General features: G+C 48.8%; 1 long non-coding RNA gene across 2 annotated transcripts in view; it reads left to right on the forward strand.

Moving 5' to 3' along the window:
• The first annotated feature begins 405 nt into the window (after nt 1–405).
• LOC111775264 (uncharacterized) overlaps nt 406–23,972 on the forward strand; it is a 67,276-nt gene continuing 43,709 nt past the window's right edge. For both annotated transcript variants that reach the window (XR_011438645.1, XR_011438644.1), the window contains exons 1-4: nt 406–524; nt 8,396–8,540; nt 9,358–10,223; nt 15,522–15,619. This is a non-coding gene — a long non-coding RNA (uncharacterized lncRNA). The remainder of the gene's footprint in view (nt 525–8,395; nt 8,541–9,357; nt 10,224–15,521; nt 15,620–23,972) is intronic.

Genomic DNA, 23,972 nt, shown 5'->3' on the forward strand with positions numbered 1-23,972 from the left:
AGCGGTGCTGAGGGCTGACCAAGTGCTTGTTCCAGGTAAAAAGGGAGAAGAGGGGGTTTCAAAGGGAAGCCAAGGGCCTTGAGTCCTGGAGCAGAAGACCCCTGGATAGAGAAAAACACCAAATTGGAGGCAGAGATAATGGGGGCCACCAATTAACCACAGGGCCCTGGGGGCAGTGTGTTGGAGGAACCTTCAGATTTTAGGCAAAGGTCGTCATAGGTCTCCCTAGTCACCCCGCACCCTGCAGGACTGTCATGGGCTCTGCTGTGAAGACATCCATCGTGGGATGTAGTCAAGGCCATGCATATGGGGTGGGGCTGGAAGGTCTTTGTGTCTTAGGGAGAGGGCCTCTTGGGAGTAGAGCTAGCTGGGTAAACCTGAAAATGTCTTGTTTTCCGTGTTATTTCAGTGGCCCCAGGAAGATCCCCGACCTGGAGGAGGTGGGTTCTTCTCCTAACACTTGTCACGGTAATCACAAGGCTGCAACCCTGAAGAGCTACTGAACATTCACAATGTGCTTTCAGGTACATTCCCTCATCCAGTCTTCATAGTAACCTGTTCAGTGAGGGTCGTCATCCCCATTCTACAGGTGGGGATGCTGAGGCTCAAGATCAAACCTGATCTGTTAGTCTCCTCGTAATGGCCACAACCCTGGCCTTCAAGATCTCTGGGGAAACCCCCTTCTGAGTTCTCTGTCCTAGCAGGAGGGCACTGTGTTTGCTAAGTGTTAACCCAGAGCATTTTAATTAGCTTTTTAGAAGCTTCTCACACAGCTAGTAAGTGACAAGCTGGGGAATCAAATCCTAGTTCTATGCTGCTTCTAACACCTGTATTGTTACTTAACTGCAGGTGTGTGTGCACCTGTGGCCTTGGTGAAATTATGTACTCCTTGAGTGTGGAGATTCTGTTTCCTGCTTTGCGTAAGGCCTGCTTCGTGCTGGGGACTAGCACATAGTACACGCTCAGTCAACATTTGGCTGATTATCTCTTCTCTCCTACCCCAAATTCGAGATGCTCTGCCCCTAAGTCATTTGCTTAGGAAGGAGCAATGGAATGCTGTTAGTTTCTCTCAGATCCTCTTCCGTTTGGGAGTTTTTGTGGGGCATTCCCATAGCTGACCTTGGGAACAGAGATCCAATTCTTTCAATTTGGAGCATTTATATCCTGATCACACCCATTCCCATGATGCATCTTCTCATGGTCTTGGACAGTTTAGATCTTGGCCTGGTGGGAGGACAGGGGAGAGATGGTGGCCTCCTGTGATCCCTTGGGCTCCAGAATCTTGGATGCCAATTTCTCACCTTTGGCCTGGTCCCTACTGTCCTCTGTGGGACACTTGCAGTTAAGGACTCAAACTCTCAGTCCCACTTTGGGGTTCAGGAAGAGCTGGTCCACCCTCCCCCATCCATCTCTGTTTTAGCTTTCTTCCTCCTAATGGTTTGCCACCTTGGCAGGAAGGGTGCTGCTGGGAGCGAGGGAGGCCCCTCTTGCAAGTTCTCTCTCCTAGCAAGAGGGCACTGTGTTCGCTAATAGGTGTTAAATGGGAGCATCAAATTTTAATCAGTTCCTTAATGGAGTCTGGGGACCTGGGGGAGTTCTCGAGTCCTGCATTATGCCGCTTGCTGGAGCCAAGCTGGACGTGGTGAGTGGGAAGGTGGGATGGGCAGCTGCTGTCACAGCCAGAGCTACTAGAAGGTGGGGTAGGGCTGGCCCTGTTGACAGTCACTTTCAGCCAGGATGGCACAGCTCAGCTAGTGTCACCACTGTGACTACTCTTGGTGACAATCCACTGATGGCTTCCTCTTGGTAGGAAGCAGGTCTAGCAACAAATGTGGAAATGGGAGATCACTGGCATCAGAAGACCCTGGTTTATATGCTGAGATTCTCAAGTTGAGCGAATGTGGACAGCTTCTTTGGTGTGGTAGCTCATTATAATAATGGCCCTCAATGAATAATGGCCCTCCCTGTGTCCCTTTTGCAATGGGATGTTGCCACTCCTCCCATTAAGAGGCAGAGTACATTTCTCCATCTCCTTTACCCTGAGTTGGCCTGTGGCTTATTTTGACTAACAGAAGATGGTGGAAGTGTCATTAGGTGAATTCTGGAGCTGCTTTCCACTTGCTTGGAATACTGCCCTGAGACTCCCATGAAAGGGAGCCTTTCTATTCTAGTGGAGGGTGAGAACCCCTGTAGAGGAGAACCAGGGTGGCTTGCTCATGGCCAGCACCATCTGCCAGACCTGTGAGCAAGGTGACCTTCCAGCTCCAGGTGAGCTGTCAGCTGGCTGCAGCGTATGAGTGACCCTAGGGAAGACCTGCAGAAGGACCACCCAGATTGTAAGAAATAAAAAATCGTTGTTTCAAGGCACTGAGTTTTGGGGTGCTTTGTTGCTTATTAATGGATAAGTGAACTGCTGGCTTCTCTAAGCCTTGGATTCTGAGATTTAGCACAGGAGCACCTTGTTGTTGGGAGGGGCATCAGTGATAGGTGCCCTGGACTGTGCCTGGGACATAGTAGGTCTGCCTGGGGAGAGAATTACTGTTAGTGAGACTGGAAAGGAGAGTGAGGCTGGTTAGGAAGGGCCTTGATTGCCACAGTGAGGAGATGTGATAGCGGTGGTAGTGGGACGAGAGGAGAGGAATGAAGTGCAAGAAATTCCTGAGACGAAACAATGGGACTTGATGAATGACTGGTATGAGCAGGAAGGGTGAGTCAGAGATGCCTCGGAGGTTGCCAGCCTGGGTAAGTGGGTAAACAACGCTGCTGAGGAAAGTGGGAGGAAGAGCAGGTCTGGGGGGGAAGATGAACAAGTTCAGCTTTGCTCAGTTGGCTGTGAGAAGGAGATACCTGGATGCAGGTGAGTATATGGGTCTGAGCTCAGGAGAGTGGCCAGGGACGGGGCTGGAGGTGTGGGACTCACTGGGGAGCAGGAGGCCCTTGAAACCTGGAGGATGACTGTCTTAGTCGCTTTGGGCTGCTGTAACAGAACATCATAGACTGGGTGGCTTAGAAACAACAGAAACTTATTTCTTCCAGTTCGGAGGATGGAAGTCAGAGATCAGGGTGCTAGCGCGGTGAGGTTCTGTGTCTGGTGAAGACCTGCTTCCCGCTCCATAAGCTGCCATCTTCTCTCTGTGTCTGCACCTGGTGGAAGGGGTGAGGAATCTCCCTGGCGTCCCTTGCGTGAGGGCACTAAAGGCATTCAGGAGGGTTCCACTCTGATGACCTAATTACCTCTCAAAGGCTCCGCATCCTAATACCATCACCATGGGTGTTAGAGTTTCATCATATGAATTTTGGGGTGGTCACAAGCATTCAGACCATACCAGTGACTCAAAGGGCTGGGTTAGGGACACAAGGCTGGGACATCCCAGGTTTCTCCAGGGATTAAAGTGAAGTATAGCTAAAGTAACAGCTTGGATAGCCTACCAGCCTACTGAAGATTTAGTCTGCAGGGGTCAGTCTCTCCGGAAACCCTTTGTTTCAGGAGAAAATGTGAACCATCAAGAGGGCCTCACAGATGAGTGGATTCCAGACTTCCACAGTGCTCCAAGGGCAGCTAATTTCCAATCGCAATCTGTGATTTGATTTAATTTTAAAAAGCCCATCTATAAAACTCAACAAGGAGATGCTAACTGTAGTGGCCTCCCGGCTGAAGATTAATGGGTGATTTTTTTCCCCCCTTCTTTCTATTTTTTTGGACATCCCAAATCTTCTGTAATGAGCATTCAGTACTTTTTCTTGGCACGCGATATTTTTAAAAGGACACACACACAAAAACCAAATTACAAAAACAAATCAAAACAAGAAGATTTTAAGGCTGGAGAATAGAACTTTACTTCCAGGAAAAGGGGGGCCCCAGATATGGTTCTGCTCTCAAACACCAGGACCCCACAAAAGAGCAAAGCCCAAGGAGGACAGAAAGGGGAAATGGTCACTCTCCCTGGAGCTGCAGAGACAGATCCAACTTTACAGGTCTGAAAATCTGTGAACAGTTGAGGAAAGATGGTGGTGGCAGCTGGGAAGGGGAGGGTGAAGTAACCTGGCCTTGACGGCCTTTTGGGAAAGTTGGTGTTTTAGGTGCTTAGCTTTGAGTTGGTCATAGTCGGCCTGACCATGTTGGGAGCCCTTGGGTGGCAGAAGAACATATGTCCAGGTGGGCCAGGCCACAGGGTTGGGTTCTCCAGCCAAGGAGAGTGGAACAGTCCAAGTCGCTGAGTCCTGAGGGTAGGCGTGGAGGTATGATGTCTCATCTGCAAGTCATCACTTCTGAGAGCACCGGGCAGTCAGATGAAGGTCCAAAGCTTTGCTTAGGGAGTCCTGAAATGCAAGCAGATGCAAGGAGGCTCGCCTGGGTCCTGGGCAGGGTAGGGAGGGGAGAAAGGCTTGGTGAGTAGCAATCAATAGCCAGCTGACCCAAGGGGGCCTGGCAATGGTACCCAGGCTGTAGAGAGGGAGGCTGAAGCTTAATGTTTCTTCTCAAGTGCACCCCGCCCCTGGCTTACCCTGGCCCCCTGACTTTGGCTAGCTTGGGCAGGCTGCTTTCATCCTCTACTTGCTATTGGAGGAAGGGCTTCTGGTATCTCCCAGCCCTGGATCTCCACACTCAAGGTAGGTTGGGAGTAAGTGTGCCGGCAGCTGGGTAGAATTGCACAGTTGGGCTGGTGAGAGGAGAATTCAACCAGGGGGAAGGAAACTTTGAATATAAACCCTGTTGGTTTGCATCCCCATGGCAGAGGGGCTATCTCAAAAGAGAAAATCCACTCATCTCATTGCTCAGAAAGGTCCTCTTGATTTTTTGGGGAGGGGGGATAAGCATGTGAGTTTGGGGAGGATAAAGTGAGACACAGGAGGTGAAATAACTTGCTATAAAGCAAATGGCTGCGTGAGAGTGGGGTATTAGTGTGGTTATCCCTGCAAGGGTGGGGAGCCCTTCCTGTTGAATGCCTGTCTGTCCTCCTAGACTGTCATGTTCGTGGATGTTGTGTTCACGGCTGTAATAACTGCTAAGCTTTGTTAACCACTTAATTGATGTCAGGCTCCTACTAAGCACTTTGCAAATGCCATCTTAACCCTGTATGACCCTACTATCCCCAGTTTACAGACGAGGAGTCAGAGGCCCAAGAGTTACCTTGGCATACAGTGCACGTCCCGTAAGTTCCAGAGGCCGATGCAGGTGGTCTAGTCCAGAGCCTGTACTCTTAACCTCTGTCCTTTAAGCCAAATCCCCAGCATGCTGCACACAGTAGGCACTCATGAAATATTTGTTGCGCTGAGTTAAATCAAATCAGATTGCTATTCCCAGGAAAGCCAAAGATCATAAATTCTTTGGAACCCGAATCTCTTTAAACACCATTTTTAGAATCTCAGTTACTGGGAAGAAAACAAAATAGGAGGGTGGGTAGGTCTTCAAGAAGGATCTCACTCTTCCCTGTTTGCAGCTGGTGTGGTTTGCTGCCCTCCGATGCTGCCCCTGCCTGGTAGATAGCCCTTCCTCCCATCTTGCCCTCTTGGGGGAGAGAGGAGGATGGAGCGCCCACCGTGGCACACAGGAGCAGGGGCAGAGCAAAGATCAGTGCTCTCCAAGCTGCTGGAGCCGGTGAGGCGGAGGCCAGACGAGCTGGAGCTGAATACAATTTTTGTCAGAGTTCCCTTCCCGTCTGTGAATGCAAATCCTGAATTACAAGCCATCCGGATGACAAGCTGACATTTTAGCTCCAAACATTCTCCTATAATTAGTAGAATCTAATGCAATACAGGGAATGGCTCCATTTTACACACACGTTATCGTAATGCCTTTAAATAAGATAATTGATTATGCCTCTGCATAAGAAAGTGAAATATTCGGTGTAATTAAAACCAGCATTCCGATCCTGGCTCTCTGACAGGTGATCCACGTGTCACTTTATAAACCCTCAAAGTAGTGTTCACGCCCACATTCCAGTTTTCAAAGTTTGTTGTAAAAAAACTTTGGAGAATTTTTTTTCTTCTTCTCATGGTTTTCAGCTTTGGGTCTAGAAATCTGAGTGAAGGTAGCTACTGACTTTTTGGGTATTTCTGTATTCCTCCTCAGCTCCCTGACACAATCACAAACTGTCTCATGTTTCCCTGTAGATCTTCATTTTATAGATGGGGAAATTGAGGCACAGGGAAGCGACAGCACTTCTGTGGCTGAGTCAGGCTTGGAATTCAAAATCTGTTTTACAGCCCTTGAGATTAGATTTTAATTTGAGTTGTTTTGCTAAAAGTGGGAAAAAGTATGGTTCAGTGGACAGAATGTAAGGCTGGGATCAGGAAGTCTGAATTCCAGTCTTGGCTTTGCAATCAGTTAACTTCTCTGAGCATTCATTTCTCCACTTACTTCATTGATTGGCTGCGGAAAAGTTAGATCAATTTAGTAAAGTGAGAGATCTTAATACAATGGCAATCTAATAGGTAGGCTCCTGGGTCGTCCGGGGTGGGTGTGGGGAGATTAGTTGTTTGAGTAAAGAAAAGTCAGATATGGCTGTAGAAATCTCAGTGACCCTGAGTTCTAGGAAGTCCCCAATACTGCCCCATTCCTCTTGAGCCAACCTCCGTCTCCTGGAAGTTGAGTGGTGGGAATGAGACAGGAGTGGGCGATACTAGTAGGAAGGCCAGTTGAGAATTGTGTGGGTCGCTATCTGCCTTTCTGATACCTGAAGATGCTGCTGCAGATATCTCAAGTGGCCTTGACACTGTCCTACATTAGTCCCACCCTCTCAGGAAGTCTCCAAAGGTTAATTTGTGACATACTTTTGTGGGACAGCTGGTGGGTGTTGGGTGAGTACTCTGGGGCCAGGAAACCAAGCTACTTCAATTGGTTTCTCTTAAGCGGGCAAACTAGTTACTTCATCTTTCTTCTCGTGGACTCCATACTTTCACCCCAATAATCATACTAACCAAAGCCTAGCTCCTTACAGAGATATCAAGACTACTACATTTGTGCAGGAAAAACTCTTCCCAGGATTGTCCTGTTCACCCTTGTATTAGTTTCCTATTGCTGCTGAACAAATTACCACACACTCAGTGTCTCAATACAACACACATGTATCATTTACTGGAGGTCAGAAGTCTGAAGTGGATCTCGCTGAGCTAAAATCACAGTGTTGGCAGGGTGGCATTCCTTCTGGAGGCTCTAGGGGAGAATCCATTTCCCTGCCTTTCCAGCTTCCAGAGGCTGCCTGCGTTCTTTGGCTCACGGTCTCTTCCTCCATCTTCAGAGCCAGCAAAGGCCAGTGAAGTCTTTCTAACTGTGCCATATCTCTGATTCTGACTCTTCTGTCCCCCTCTTCCCCATTTCAGGACCCTTTTGATTACACTGAGCCTTCCAGGATCATCCAGGGAAACGTCCCCATCTCAAGATCCTTAACTCAATCACATCTGCAAGGTCCATTTAGCCACGTAAAGTAACGTAATCACATGGTCCAGGGAATAGGATGTGGGCATGTTTTTTGGGAGCCATTATTCTGCCTACCACATGATCTAGCCCCAAGGATAATTGTATTAGTTATCTATTGCTTCTTAATAAATTACCTCTAAATTTTGTGGCCTGAACAATGAGCATTTACTGCCTCACAGTTTCTATTTGTAAGGAATCTGGGTATCCCTGGCTGGGGGTCTCTCACAAGGCTCTAATCAAGGTCAGCTGGAGCTATAGTCAGCTCAAAGCTTGATGGGGGTGGATTCACTTCCAAGTTCACTCACATGGCTGTTGGCAGCCCTCAGGTTGTCACTGGCTGTTGACTGGAAACATCAGTTCTTTGCCATATCGGCCTCTCCATAGGGTAGCTCACAATATGGCAGCTGAATTCCTTCAGAGTGAGCGAGTGTGAGAGGAAAAGAGAGCACCCAAGTGGAAGCCATAGTCTTTTTATAACCTAATATTGGAAGTGACATCTCATTGCTTTTTGCCATATCCTATTTGTTAGAAATGAGTCAATAAATCCAGCCCCTGCTCAAGAAGAGCAGATTACACAAGAGTGTAATCAAGAAGGGAGGATCAAATCCAGGGCCATCTTAGAGGTGGCTTACTCCAGCAATCACACATACCACTTCCCTTAGGGAAGGCTGATCCATAATGATCAGAGATTAGGCTTCCAAAATTTAAGGCAGGAGAAATCAGACTTTAGGGACCTCATCCTAATACGTAGGAAAGTGAGATATGGAGAGGGTGGGTGGGTAGGTGAGTGGCTATAAAACTTTCTTCCATCTCGGTCAGTGGTTCTCTAACTTAGGAGGCATATTAGAATTATCTGGAAAGCAAGAAAAATATCAAAGCCTGGGCTCCAACTGTGTAGATTCTTAGTTAGTTGGACTGAAGTAGAATCCATGCGTATACATTTTTTAGAACTCCTGTAATTCTGGTTTGTATCAGGGTTGAGAAAGTTTGATCTAAAGAGTTTGCTGATATCTACAAGAGGGGATTTGGAGACCCCATGGAACTCTTTGAAGTCTGGATCTTCCAAATGATGATAATGATGATGAGGATGAAGACAATAATAAGAAGAATTATTGTTTACGTGAGTACTTAATACTTGGCAGGCACTGTGTTACTTATCTCCTGAGCCTCAGTTTCCTTATCTAAAAAATGAAGAAAGCAGCATCAATCCAACAGGGGAATTGTGAAGTCTCAATGATTTAAGTATGCAAAATGTTCACAGCAACGCTTGGCACCTGGTCAATGCTTGCTTCACGTCAGCTCCTTCCTGTCCTGGCCATCCTCGTACTCCTTTTGGGGAGCCAAGATATCATGAAGAAGGAATTCCCTGCCCCACTGCCCTAGACTGTTGGAACTGCTGGACAAGGCTGAGTGAACTCAGAGGCACCTACAAAGGACATTGTGTAAGTGACCATAGGCCTGATGGGCTGCCCAGGAGCCCATGATGCAGCCCTGGCCTGGGGTGAGGCCAGCTGCGTGGTGCACCCAGGTCCTCTGTTAAATGGCTTGGACCAGCAGCCTGAGCCAAGAGCAGTGATTCTGGCCTATTTTTACCTCCAAGTGGCAGAGCTGGATCTATTCCTCTTCTTAGAGGAACAGTCTCTGCTGAATACAGCTTACCTCTAAGGCCCCAGTCCACTTCTTGTCACTGATGACTGAGCTCTGTTGATAATTATTCCCAACCTTGCCAGACCTCTTAGGCTTCTCCAGAGCTACCTGGTAGTCTGGCCTGGGGCTAAGGTGGTTGTGATTCTTCCTGGGCAGGATTTTGGCCTCCCCTGCTTAGGCCATCACTGGGTTCTTCTGGTGTGCTTGTACTTGTCTCCTCTCATCATCCTAAATAGGAAAGTAGAAAGGGATGGTGACCTAAGCCATCTTCTCTGTTCTTCCATTATTAGGGAAACTGAGGCAGAGTAGAGGGCCTTATCTGCTTACTGATGGCATCAGCTTGACTACATGTGAAGTTCAGAGCCTCCTAGAAGCTTCAACCCAGTGAAGATACTCATGAACTGACTGTTTTGTGTGTTCTTTTCTGCCAGAAGCCAAGATCCTAGGGACTGGTGACAAGGATACAAGAAGTTATGTGGTTCTAGTTTCAAAGGGGCTAAGTGCAAGATTCAAAATGGTTTTTCTATATTGAAATTAGGGTGAGAAAGACTACCCTTTAAATCCTGGTTTTGCCACTATCTTGCTGTGTTACTTAAGGCAAGTTTGTTCACTTAACTTATCTCAGCCTTGGTTTTCTTATCTGTGACATGGGTGTATCAGTCAGCACAGGCTCATGCTGCAGTAACAAACAATCCCCAAATCTCAGTTGCTTAACACAGCAAAGGTTTGTTTTGTATTCACTTTTCATGCCCACCTTGGGTCTACTAAAGGCTCTGCTACATGTTGTCTTTGTTCTAGGACAGAGACTGACAAAAATAGTTATCGTCAGAGACATTGCCAATCCTGTGGCAGCTGGACAGGGAGAGTGGGGACAGATAATGGTACCTTGGTTCTTGCAGCTTCCACCTGGAAGTAACACACATCATTCTGCTTACATTTCATTGGTCAGAGCAAGTCCCACGGCGGCATCTAACTCCAAGGATTCAGGGAAGTGCAGTCTTACCACGTGCCCAGAAAGGAGGAGATCTGGAAATGTTTGGTGAACAGCACTACTGGCTCCCACATTGAGTAATCTTATATCAACTTCCCTGTGGGGTTACTGTAAAGATTAAAGGAGATGATGGATGAAAAATCACTTTGCAAATAATAGACACAGGTAAGATGTTGTTCAAGTAACATTTAGGGGGCAGCCTTGTGTGCCAAATGCCATGCTAGATATTTTGTAACAGCAGCACACCCCTAGACAGAATTCTGGAAGGGAGTGGCTCACCTGGTTTTGCTCCTTCTTGGCACTGGGATCTTGACTGTAATTGTCAGGGAGGGTCTGCTAGCCCAGGCACGTGCGTGGAACAACAGCTCTTCGCTAACTGGAGACTTCTGGGCACTGTCCACAGTACTTCTTGGAAGGGGTCACTCTTATGACAGTTGACCGGTGATCCCCACAAGCGGAGACAATAGGGGTTGTCCTGATGTTGGTCTCTGCGTCCTCCTCACTAAGGAGCAGGTCAGGACTCTCAGCCCAGTGGATTTGAGACTGGCTGTGGTCTGGTTTGGATTTTGGTCCAAGAGCCCCTCTGTGTTCTTGTCGCCAGTGGTCCACTCTGTGCTGAGATGCCTGTTTCTTGTGTTGAGGTCCTTGGAGTGGGAAGTCTTTGGTAATCTGGGGAGGGTCCTGTGACATTACAGTTCCCTGTCCCCAACAGTGGCTTCTCTGGGAGGAACAAAAGCCCTTTGGGATCAGCAATGTGTTGTTGGTGGCTGTACTTCTGTGTTCTCTGACCATTGGAATTTGGGGTTGTAAGAACTCTTCTTCTTTTGATGGGAAGAGTGCCTGCTTGAAATTCAAACTAAAAAGAGATCGCTCTGTCCTTAACATTCTGTGTGGGCCAGTAGACACGCCCCTGGCAACAGTAGCTCAGAACTTAGTCACTCCTGTGCTCAATATACACTTGCAAATGCATTCTCTCATTATCATTTCACAGGGTTAGTCTACTAATTGTCCTGTGAAATAGGTAACATGCTCACCCTCACTTTACAGAAGAGACTGAGGCTCAAGTAACTTATTTGCCTTGTCCAAGGTCCCACAAGTAGTAAGTGACCTAGATTGAAATACAGATCCTCAGATTCCAAACCCATTGCCCCTTTCACTTGACAGTTCTCCTTCATAGTGCTATATTTGCCTTTTTGTGATGATGGAAGATCCTGACTATCAGAGTTTTGGAGCTAGAGGGGATCTAAGAGGTGATCCAGCCCAACTCCCGTATTTTATAGAGGAGGAAACTTGAGGCCCACAGGTGGCTGCCCCATGGCTCACATTGTGCTCTCCATCTCACTCCTCTGCTGTTTCTACCATCTGCTAACCATGATACTGGGGGTTTTTTTTGGTTTTGTTTTGTTTTTGCTTTATTTCTGTCCATTCCCTGCCCCCTTTCTATAATATCTCATCCTCATTTTGTAACACCACCTCCTAGAAGCCTCACTGATCATCTTTCCTCCTCCAGATTAGGTTTGGTGCCTACTCAGTGCAATGTACCTTCCAGATTGTAGATGTACCCATTGTATTATAACTGCTAGTTTGCTGATGGGTGACAAGGGACCTCCTCGTCCACCCATCACTTTGAGGGCAGAAGTTGTGTTTGTTCTACTTGTTACTCTATACTTGGGGCTGGCATTTAGCTGGTGCTCAGAAAATGTTCATAGATTGAAGGAAAGAAGAAAAGAAGGAAGGAAGCAAAGAAGGAAGTAAGGATGGAAGGAAAGATGGAAGCATGGAAGGAAGGATAGAAGGATGGAAGGAAGGAAGGACGGAACGATGGAAGGATGGAAGGAAGGACGGAAGGAAGGACGGAAGGATGGAAGGAAGGATGGAAGGAAAGATGGAAGGATGGAAGGAAGGAAGGATGGAAGGAGGAGTGGAAAGATGGAAGGAAGGATGGAAAGATGGAAGGAAGGAAGGATGGGAGGATGGAAGGAAGGATGGAAGGAAGGACAGAAGGATGGAAGGAAGTATGGAAGGAAGGATGGAAGGATGGATGGAAGAAAGGATGGAAAGATGGAAGGAAAGATGGAAGGAAGGATGGAAGGAAGGATGGAAGGAAGGATGGAAGGATGGAAGGAAGGAAGGACGGAGGTATGGAAGGAAGGATGGAAGGGTGGAAAGGTAGAAGGAAGGAAGGAAGGAAAGAAGGAAGGAAGGAAGGAAAAGGAAGGAAGGAAAGAAGGAAGGAAGGAAGGAAGATGAAAGGAAGGAAGATGAAAAGAAGGAAGGAAGGATGGAAGGAGGCTGCCCGGGTGAGCCTTTCAGGCCACTGTGCAGTGTGAGCCCTCTCTTGTGGGCTGGAGGGGTACCTTCTGAGGAGCTCTCCCCTGTTGAGTCTCCCAAGGGTCAGGGAGCTGGAAGGTCTTTCTGCTGCTTTTGTGGGGCCTGCCTCCTGCCTTCTGAGCTGCTCCTACTCTCACTAGCAGCCCCCGGAAGGAGATGAGCGAGGGGGAGAGAAAGAGAGATTGAAGGGGAGAGAGTGGAGGAGGGTGCCCTGCTCCAAGACAGAGGAACAGCACTTAAAAAATGTCTCTTAGAATCCCTGAAAGAATAAGCTGTAAAAACAACCACACGCGCTCTGCTGGGTGACGCAAGTCAAAGAGAAATGCGATGCAATTAGTCACTGGTTCTGAGTAGGAGGCTGGGAGAATGGTGAAGGGCTGGGGGGCGGTGGCAGCCTCCCTCACAAGCTCTGCATCCTGCGCTCTGAGCGGCCTCCACAGCCCTGGGGAAATGTTATTTCTTTCCTTTACCCCCTGTGCAGGCCAGAGCCCCTCCTTGCTTCTCTTTGTCTCCCACGAGGTGGCATTTTCCTCCCTTGCCAGCACAGTCTTAGGTCTAGAATTAAGGAGTAGCCCAGAGTCTATAAGTGAGGGAGGAGCCTGGGAGACCAGGGGTCATGGGAATTGAAAGTGGGGAAATATTTGGCCCTGAGCCCACCCTGTGGACTCCAGCTCCCCACTTTCCTGCCCACTCTGGTCCAGAGGGAAATGTTTCCCCTGTCAGGACTTCAAGGGGGTAATTCACTCACTCCCTCACCTACCAAACATTAAGCACCCACGATGTGCCAGCCCCTGCCTTCATGGAGCTCACAGTTTAAGTCAACAGGATGGACAAGTCAACAGGCAAATAGGATGCTGAGTGACAAGAAAAGTGCTGGTTGTTTCCCATTTTCTTCCATCCAAGAGGTAGCCTAGCTGCTCCACATGGGTCCGAGGGGAGGCCCCAGTGAGCATCCCTCACCAGGCCCTCCTGGCTTTCCTGGGTATGGCAGCAGTCTATAGAGATCAGAAGATCTGGGTTCTACATGAAGCTCCACACTGCAGGGACTTTTGGGCTCCCTGGCAAGAGAGAGAGATTCAGGAAGGAAGGATCCTGAGGGTGCTGTCAGGGGCTGAGGTCATCCTGTCTCTTAAGCAGAGCTATTCACAGAGTGGTCCCTGGACCCGCAGCGTCAGCATCTCCTGCAAACTTATTAGAAATACAAAGCCATGGGCCCCACCCAGATCTGCTGAATCAAATTCTCGGGGATTGGGGCCCAGAAATCTGTATTTTAACAAGAATCCAGGTGGTTTCATTTCGCATGAAAGTTTGAGCTGCATTGTTTAAACGACTGGGTGAAATTGGTTCAAATCCCAAGTATCTTCCTGTGGGAAGGCGGAGCCCAGTCTAGCTCCCTCTCTTGGTTTTTGTAAATTTCAAAGGCTTTCCTAGTCACCAATGGCTCTGATTTGGGGGGCTTGGTAATTCTTGTGATCTTTTTGGTGCCCTGGACCTTTATCTTGACCTTGGTTACAACCCAGATATGGGACACAAGCTCTTTTTGATCTACCTTTTTGCACTTTCACACCTCCCAAATACAGCTCACATGAGGTCAATGTGCATAATAGATTTTCCCTTGGGATTTGAGGGTGCATCAAGGAGAGGAGCATCACAGAACTGCAGACAGATCATTTAAAGTTGAATATTTCCCTTTCTTGCCCCTCAGCCGTTTCTAACAACTCAAGCCCCCAGTGATGTCCCTAGGCCTTCTCTCTCCTTCCTTCCTTTTCTCTGCTCTATATCTGATTTTCTATGCATTTAATTTGCCATGGAGCTTAACTCTCCCCTTGTTGGTTCCTTCTAAACCAGTGTTCCAGGATCCCACCTTGCACCCCGCAAGAAACTCTGATATTTTCACAAACAAACATAGTTCCTTCCCTAAGAGAATCTCCGGTGCCATCTGGTAAAATAGTCATTTTCCTTATCCCTCTACATTAGCAACTGGGCTTCTTACCTATTCCTAAGGCGGCCCCTACAACCGTGGCCTTGACAAACGCCTCCTCCTCTAGGCTGAAGCGTTGTGGTCTGCCCTTTCCACCCCAGCATTACCCCGACCTGGGAAACTTCTCCTTGGCCTTGTGACTGACTTCATTCTTAAGTGGATGCTTCACCCCATTAAACAAATTCTTTAACAATCTTTCCTTCCCTAGCTTGTCCTCTTTTATTGTTGTATTTCTCTCAAAGACCTTTGTTCATTCAGCGAAGTCTTCTTTCTTCTTCTCCATCCCTCAGTCCCTAAATGCTGCCTTCTCCTGCCAGCTCTAACCATTCCTTCCTAGCTGGCTTGTGGAAGCCAGGCCATGAGCACTGCCTCAGTGGGGGTTCTTATTCCCCTCAGGCTTGTACCTATTTTCCAAACTATTGATTCTACTGATGTTATTTAAGCTTTCAGGCAAAAAATGAAGGCAAACTATGCTGCTTCATCATACTCACCCCAAAATAAGCTTGTAATGAGGCTCTCTCTCCAATGGAAGGAGAACAGGTATTTCACCAGAGTGGAGACTCTATCCTCTGTGAATATGTAGGAGCACAGTCAACTTCTGTAGATGGATGGATGTCTAATGCTTTTTCTTATCCTCACCCTCTTGACCTGTCAATCATCTGCAAGACTGTCAACCTTGTGCTCTCATTTCACTCTCTCTTCAGGCTGGTCCTGGTGTTGGTTCCTTCCGAGGATCTTCTCCTTCTATTTTGGGCATTCCTTTGAGTGTTCCTGTCATATAACATGGGCACCTCCACTCCCCTCCCTATTTCTCTTTGCCAGGAGTAGGCCCCAAGTCCAGAACCAAAATGTCGAGGATCAGGGAGGCAGAATGAAGGGCGTGGAGGGCTGAGCCCTGGCCATGCATCGTGTCATCTGGAAAAACCAAGCATTGGCTGCTTCTCAAGAGCAGGTCCTTCAGAGCACGTCAACTGGCAGACAGAGATGAGAGTGGGCTCTTTTGCACAAATAAGCAAGGCTCCTCCTCCCTATGACCTCTCCTTGGTCAGGAGATGCCACATCCTTGAAGTGACAACAATCCTTTCCTTCGCTCACATTTTCCTGGTGTGGAGACCAAGAGGGCCTGATCATTTGCAAACACTTCTTTCCAGTTGATAACAGACATTGGACCCGTGAGGATCTTCAGATTCATGAGGAAGAGGAGGAGCCTCACCTGGGAAACATCTGCCAGGTGATCCTTTCCTCCCAGGTGAGTGTCAGTGATTGGGCCTCTTTATTGTTCTCCTAGGAACAAGGCCCAGCAGACTGGGCAGGCCCACCAACTGGGAAAGCCAAAGCCGTCAGTCTCCACCTCGCATCTGTTGAAGTAACGGCACGTCTGGCCACCATGGGAGCATTTTTCTCTGCTGCTTCTGCCCCTGCTGCCTGTACCTTTTATCCATGGGGCCAAACCCTGGGGCGGATTTTCTGTCAGTGCGGGGACATGGAGGCTAGAGTTAGCACAGGTCCTTCTCTCCTTGGCAGGCCTTAAGGAGTTGAATGTGAGGGTGGGGAGAGGGAAGCCAGACACTCACAGATGCAAGGGACCCAGATCCCACTGTCCAGAGACCACCGTGCCAGTGGCAGCAGCTGAGATGCTGTCCCTCTGGGATGGAATCTTGGGCCGAAATGAATTGAGATAGAAGAGTAAGTCAGGCCCTGCTCCATGACCTCTGGGACACTGTGATCCAAGCATTAGCGCTGAGATGCAGAGGCCTGGGGTGGGAAGGCAGCAGATGTTTCCTCAGCACCGTAGGAAAGCCTTGACTGTAGGGACCTCAGGGCCTGGGGTGAGGTTGCCTCTCCCTCTGTGATCCTAGGCCTCTCATGGTGCCCAGCACATAATAGGCATTTAGTAAACATTGAATGGATGAAAGAAGTGGCTTGGCTTGAGGAGAATGTCAGGGAGGAGTTGATGAAGGTACCTACGACCCTCAGGCAGGGGCTTCCCTTCCTCCTGTGTTCTGGGTGTGAGGCCCAACAGTCTCTTGACCGCTCAGTCTCCAGCTTCCACATCTGCAAAGTAGTTAGGGTATCAATTTCCTGGGCTTGCTGTGGGGACTCAGGGAGATGGCTGGTGTGCAGTGTGGGACACTCCAAAGCTCCCATCAGAGGGCAGCATGGTATAGTGAAAAAAGCCCCGAATTTGGGGCAGATAGCCCTGGGTCCAAATTCCAATTCTCCCACTTCCCTTCCTAGCTGTGTGATCTTAGGCAAGTTGCTTAATCTCTCTGAGCCTCTGTTTTCATATCTGATAAGAGTACCCATTTGTGTTAGTTTCTTATTGCTGCTGCAACAAATTACCACAAACTTAGTGGCTTAAAACAATACAGACTTATTATCTTATATTTTCAGAGGTCAGAAATCCAAAATGGGTCTCACCAGATTAAAATCCAGGTGTCAGCAGGCTGGCTTCCCTCTTGAAGGCTCCAGGGGAGAGTGCTTCCTTGCCTTTTCCTTACCCTCATTCCTTGGCTCGTGACCCCTTCCATCCTCCAAATCAGCGATGGCTGGTTGTCCTTCTCACATGGTGTCACTCGACACTCACTCTTCTTCCTCTCTCTGCCCCTTTGAAGGACCTTGGTGATTACACTGGGTCCACCCAGATAATCCAGGATAATTTCCCTATTTTAAGGTCAGCTAATTAGCAACCTTAATTTCCCCTTTCATAGAACATAATGAATTCAGAGGTTCTGGGGATCAAGACACAAACATCTCTTGGGCCATTATTCTGCCTGCCACACAGAATGTTGTCGTGAAGAATAAATGAGACCATACGTGTAACCTAGACCTGTGCTGACAGTTTAGCACATTGTGGCTGCTCCCATTATTATTATTATCATTATTATTATATTCTCGTTTTAGTCCCCACTCCCTCCTTGCTCTGCAGAAGGAAGGCAGTGGGGACCTAAGCATGCCCCTCTGTGAGGACCACCAGGTGTCCCTGGGCAGATGAAGCCTCAGGAGGTCCCTACGTGTCTTGCCCCTGACTTCCTGGCTCACCAGGCCCCCAGCCCTCCCTCTTCCACAGGAGCTGCCCTCGTCCTCAGGGCCTCACATGTAGGAGCCCAGGGACTGCTTCTGCTTCTGGATCCTGAGCACGTCCTGGAGGAGGAGGAGAACACTTCTGTCTGTCTACCCCAGCCCCATGGAGCTCCATCCACAGGTCCTGGTGGGAGAGATGCTCGTGGACATGCAGAGCAGCTGGGAGGACACATTTTTCTGGGAAGCTGCCAGCTTCCTTGGGCTCTTTCCTGAGCATGTGGGGCTATGCATGAAACCCCAACTCCAGTTAAAGATGGGTTAATAAAATGGCCTCTGATGTAATCTGCCTGGTAACAATGGAACAGGATATTAACCGGGGAGGAGAGGATGTTTCTTACTCTCCTCCAGACAAGGGGAGGACCCTTGTGACCCCCAGGACTCTGGGTGGAGGGAGGTAAGACAGCTTTGTTGAGAGAGTATGATTTGTGTCCTCCAGAGTTTGTGGGCACAGGGGCTGGGTCTGACTCTTGCCCCAAAGCTCTAAAGGCCGGAATTGGCTGGAACTGCCTGTCCTGTTGGAACACGGAGAGATGGTGAGATGGGAGACGTCTGCCCTTCCCAATGCCAGCTGAGTTTTTCTGAGTCTTAAGAGGGTGATGGGATTGGACCCATTTGGAAAGGGCCCCATGCAAGATGACTCCCAACAAAAAGAAGTTGTGTGCGTTGTGCCGCTGGATGAGGCAGCCGTGGCGAGGCAGTCACCTGAGAACACTTCCCTTGCACAAGGACACCATGCAGAGAGGTCCCCAAAGGGGGAAGGCGGGCCTCTCAAAACCCCTACAGAGCCCTACAGCTCAGCAGCTAAAAATCAAATCGCTTGATTTTAAAATGCACCAAGGACTTGAATGTACATTTCTCCAAGGAAGACATGCAAATGGCCAACAGGTATATGAAAAGATGTTTAACAGTACTAATCCTCAGGGAAAGGCAAATCAAAACCATAATGAGATATCATCCCATACCTTTAGAATGGCTACTATCAAAAGCACAAAAGATAACAAGTGTTGGAGAGGACGTGGAGAAATTGGAACCCTTGTACATTGTTGGTGGGAATGTAAAATGGTGCGGTTGCTCTGGAAAACAGTGTGGAAGTTCCTCAAAAAATTAAAAATAGAACTCCCATATGATCTAGCAATCCCACTTGTGGGTATATATCCAAAATAATTGAAATCAAGATCTCAAAGAGATGTCCACAATCCTTTGCTCATGGCAGCATTATTCACAATAGCCAAGATGTAGAAACAGCTTAAATGTCCATCGATGGATGAATGGATAAAGAAAATGTGGTGTGTACACACAGTGGAATATTATTCAGCCTTAAAAAGGAAATCCTGCCATTTGCAACAACAGGAATGAACCTGGAGAACAGTATGCTAAGTGAAATAAGCCAGTCACAGAAGGACAAATACTGCATGATCTCACTCATATGAGAAATCTAAAATAGTCAAACTCAAAGAAGCAGAGAGTAGAATGCCAGTTGCCAGGGGCTGGGGGGAGGCAGAAATGGGGAGTTTCTGTTCAATGGATATAAAAGCTTTAGTTATACAAGACGAATAAGTTCTAGAGATCTGCTGTACAACATCGTACTTACAGTTAACAATACTGTAATGTGCATTTAAACATTTGTTAAGGGCAGATCTCATGTTAGTGTTCTTACCACAATCAAAAAAGGAAACCCTACAGAGGGCATCAATGGCGGATCGAAACAAGTGAGAACCTCTATGGTCCTTATCTCCCCTCCTTCCCTAGCCCTCTACCCCATTCCTAGCTGTACTAGAAGCAGCTGAGTGGACGGGACAGGAATGAGACAGGAAGAAGGGAGGAGCCAGCCCATGATATCTTCTTCCCCTAGTGCAGTCTCCAGCCACAGGCAAAGGAACCACTCAGACCAGATGAGATGGAAGATTTTCCTGTCGGACTCCTCCAGACTTTTACTACATGTAAAAACTGTTAAAGCCTGAAAATAACCAGAAACTATATGTGATCTGCTCAGTAATCATGGGCAGAACAAGGAGATCAGATGGTGTTGAGAATAAAACAAAAGCAACGGTGTTTGTGTTTGTGAGCCATCCAGTGAGGCTTGTCCAAGGAGCGGGTTCCAGTGACAGTGGTGCACATCATGGTCATCCCCAGGGCTGCGTCTTTTATTCAGTTCCCACCACGGCCGTGTGAGGTGGACAGTTGTTTTACTGTTTCATGTTTGACATAATAAGCCAAGGCTTACGAACATGCCAAGGTCACACGGCTGGGGGAGCCGACACTTGCTCTCCGGGTCTGGCACCAAATTCCAGCATGAGCCACAAATATATATGAGTGGGGCAAGCCTACGAAGTCATGTGGCAGGTGACCTCCCTTTTCTGACCTCTGGCCTTCTTTCTTTGTCTTCAGTTTCCCAGCATTTGGGGGGATGAAGAAGAGGGTCTCTGGGAAGTGTGCTGAGCTTGTCAGAAGAAAGAGACAGAGGAGTCAGAGGTCTTTTCTGACCTCTTCTGTCTGGTTTGCATCTCTGTCAGGTGACTGTGAATGGTCAGGTTCCCTTGGAGGCACCCTGCGGTGGCCTCAGGGAATTCTGGAGGGAGAGCGGTTACCGTGTGTGTGTCGGCCCCTGTTACAGGAGAGGCATCTTGCAGAATGGAGGCAAGGCCGCTGCTCTTGGGCCTGGTATGCGTAGGTCTTCATCCTTACCCCACACCAGCTAGCTGGGTGCCTGTGGCAAGCCAATTCATCTCCCTCAGTTTCCCCACCCAGCAGAGCTATACATTTTCACATCCGTCCTGTCTACCTCCCAGAAGTGACCGTCTGAGAAAGCCTTTGTGAGCTCTGTGGCAGTCAGGAGCCTTGCACAAACAGATGGCTCAGCATCTGAGACGGACATTGTCCTGGTTTGGCTACCAAACATCCACACACTCTTTTTATTTGGGAGAATCCATGCACTGAGAGAATCTTGGTGAGAGCCAGCAACCTGCCTCCCACCGTGGGCAGCCACTTCCCCTCCTGGAATTCACGCCCAATCATACCCACACACACAACCTTGCTAGTCCAGGCCCCTCGGAGGCAGCTACCTGGATGTGTGAATATGGAGGGAGTGATGCAAAGACGCAGAAGCATCAGAAGTTAATCACTGGGGCAGAGACAGCTGAGGAGAGTCCAGGAGCATCGCCTGCAGAGTGCTGGTGCCAGGGTGATGGAGTGCTCCGTCAGCCTCTTCCTCCACAGTGAACTTGGTGAGCTCGTGGCTGCCAGGCCTCTCCTCATTTCCGCCAAGTTCTCCAGGTCACCATAGTTCCTTCTAATACATTCCTTTTCTGTCTGAGCTAGACTAACCAGAGTAGGTTTTTATTATCTGCATCACAGGACCTGATGGGTACAGCTCCCATCCATAGAGCTTCAGGGACATTTATACTCTGACCACCTCCACCCCCAAATTCCTCCCAAAGAGTTCCCAGAGTCCTCTGGGGCTGTGCGCCAGGACACAGCCTACTCGGACACTCCTCCTTCCTGCATCCCTGCAGGCTCTCCACATGCCTGGAAATGTTTGGTGTCCTGCACAGGATGTACACACCTTCCTTGTCCTTTTCAGAGCCCTCTTTCTGCATCATGCAGTGGCAGAGGCCTCCAGCTTAGAAGCTCCGAGGATAAGCTTCGGTTTCAATGGGCCTGGCCTGGAATCCCAGCTCTGTCACCTACTAACTCATCAAGGATGAGCTTACTAACCTCCCTGGGCCTCAGTTTCTTCATCTGCACAGTGAGGATAATAATAGCACCTCCCTCTCATGGCTGTGCAGAGAATGAAATGAGAGCCTTTCTCTGACGCTCTCAGCCAATGACTAGAGGCTGTTAGCGTTATTCACTTGCTTAATTCTGCTCACACTAGAACGCTGGCTTTCTGTCCCTGCCCTGCTACGAGTCTAATTCAGCGTCCCCCATAAATCCAGCCTTCTTCTGTCTCTGAGGCATGGGAGGAGAAGGCCTGAGCTTGAGTTCCTTGAATGCTCGACTTCTCAGTAAGAAAAGGGCACTGGAACAAGGAAGCAAGGGGTTCAGGAGATTGGGCACAAGGCTTGTGGGTTCCCAGGAATCTGGCAGCTCAGACCTGCTGCTGCCAGCGGTGGGTCAGTCATGCCCACCCCTAAGAGGTGTCTGTGCAATGGGCACTATTGGCCCCCTCACCCTTTTGGCTTCCCCAGGCCAGGTCTAGCACCCTGCCAAGGCCTCTTGGGCATCGTGTTCTGGGGTCTGGGCAGGAGGAGTCTCTGCGCAGTAAACTCTTTGGGCTTAAGGAGGCTTCAGGGCCAGCTTTTCCGACTCCCTAGCTTTGCAGATGAGGAGACCGAGGCCCAGAGAGGGAAAGAGCTGTAGGGATTGTGGAGGTGGGATGGACCCAGTCTCCTGACGGAGAGAGGATCCTCTCTGCTCCCCACGCTGCCTTCCAGAGTATCCTTGAGGCCTGAGCTCACGTGTGTGTGTGCGCACGTGTGATCTGATTCCCCTCCTCCTCCACTTTCTTCTCCTCCTCCTCCCCTGTTTCTGCCCCATTGTTCCTCCTCCTTCTCCTCCCTGTCCCTCCTCCTCCTCCCCTGTTCCTCCTCCTTCCTGTCCCTCCTCCTTCTGCCTGTTCCTTCTCCTCCAATGTTCCTCCACCTTCTCCTCCACTGTTCCTTCTTCTTCTCCTCCCTTGTTCCTCCTCCTTCTACCTGTTCCTCCTCCTTCTCTTACCCTGTTCCTCCTCCTCCTGTCTGTTCCTCCTCCTCCCCTGTTCCACCTCCTTACCCCCATGACCTCCCTCTCCCTGTGCTGCCCCCTGCCTTTTCTCACCACAAGACCCTTGGGGTGAGCTTCAGCATTGAAGGCAGATATGTTCCTTGGAACATCTTCAGCTGACTGCTAGCTTGGGGCACAATAACTTATTTATCACAGATCTCCTTCATAAATAGATTACTTTCCTGAGCTTGCAATCCAGGGTCAGATGCTTTTGAGAGGCTGTGGAGTAGAGAAATCCACTGCCAAAAAATAAAGCCCAACCAAAGACGGGCTCAACAAAGCGAGAGAATAAGGGAGGAAAAGAATGAACACTACGTTTTTGAGTGGCTATGAGCGCACAAGGCAGGTTCACCTGTGATCTCTCACTGACTCTTCACAGCTGCCATACAAGTCATTTCCCCCCTTTACTGGGAGAAAACAGGTCCAGAGAGGCCTCGCAAGCCACAGAGCAAGCCGATGCCAGAACCGGGAGTCAAACCAGGTCTGTCTGCCTCCGAAGTTCACGAGGACGTTTTGATTACAGCTTATTCCAGTTTCTGGAGAAGAATAGGAGGCGTCTGGGAAAAGTCCGTTATAAGAAGGGAGAGTTTCTCACTTTGTCCTTTTCTCTCCTCCCACAGAAACTCATTCCTTTGAAATTAATGTCCGTTCTTCATTTCCTCTTTCTCCTTCTCCTTCTCTCCCTCTCTCCCTTTGCCTTCCTTTTTCACTGTTATGACTTCTAAAGTCATCAGATATCCTGAGTGGAGCCCTCTGTTGAATCCAGTGCCCCAGACAGCAGTTCTCTAGGTGGAAGACTGGTGTCGACTGTGAGCAGGGGGCCAAGGCTGGCTGATTGGTGCATGCAGGATGGGCACAGACTGGGGACACAGCAGAAGGTGTGTCCCAGTTGCTCCCGGCTGCAGGACTGGCATCCTGGAGAGACACAGGTGGACGCTGCTCCCTGTTGCCTGGTGCCTCTGGCACTCCCCAGCCTGGGGACCACCAGCCACATGGAGGCACCAACAGGGTCAATGATGGAGGGATGCCCACCAGGCAGCTGCCAGACATCAGGAAGTCCTGTGCTGTTCTCAGGATGAAGTTACCCTGGTCCAGATGGTGGGCAGTTGGGATGGGAAGTCTGCAACCGATTTTGCATCCTGAGATTTCACCAATGGAAAAGAGATGCCACTCTCTATTGTAGGAGTAAGGAAAATTGACTAGGTTATTGATTCATTTACCCAGAAAATACTTGTTGAGGACCTACTCCCTTTTAGATCCTTTTTTAAGTACTGGAGATTGAATGAACATGGCAGATGAGTCCAAGATCTCAAGAAACTTCACTTCCAGTGGAAGAGAGAAACAATAAACAAACCTCATCTTCTGAGTGGGAAGCAAGTGGAAAAAAGGGTGCTGCTCCTCAGATCTAAGACCTTAATTTCACTTCTCACTGCCTCTTTAACCTGTTTCCTGCCTGAGTGTTAATTTCCACCAATTGTAGATTGCCACCAGCGTCAAAGATGCCTGATGTGGATGATCAAAGATTTGGGATTTAAGCAAAACAGACAGCTTCTCTCTTGCATTTTAAAAGTCGATGATACCAATGTTCCCCTTTGACGAACACCCATGCAGCTCTGTGTCTTCCGGGAGCATCCATAACACCATGTCCTGGGTGGATGGGACGAGCTGTGCACAATTTTCAGGGAGTAACTTCTAGGTCAAGGCATTTAATGGCAGACCTTTTATTCCTTTTCCTTTTTCTTTCTTTTTTTAAAATT

This window comes from Equus caballus, chromosome 1, assembly GCF_041296265.1.
Source record: "Equus caballus isolate H_3958 breed thoroughbred chromosome 1, TB-T2T, whole genome shotgun sequence".
Classification (NCBI taxonomy): Eukaryota; Metazoa; Chordata; class Mammalia; order Perissodactyla; family Equidae; genus Equus; species Equus caballus.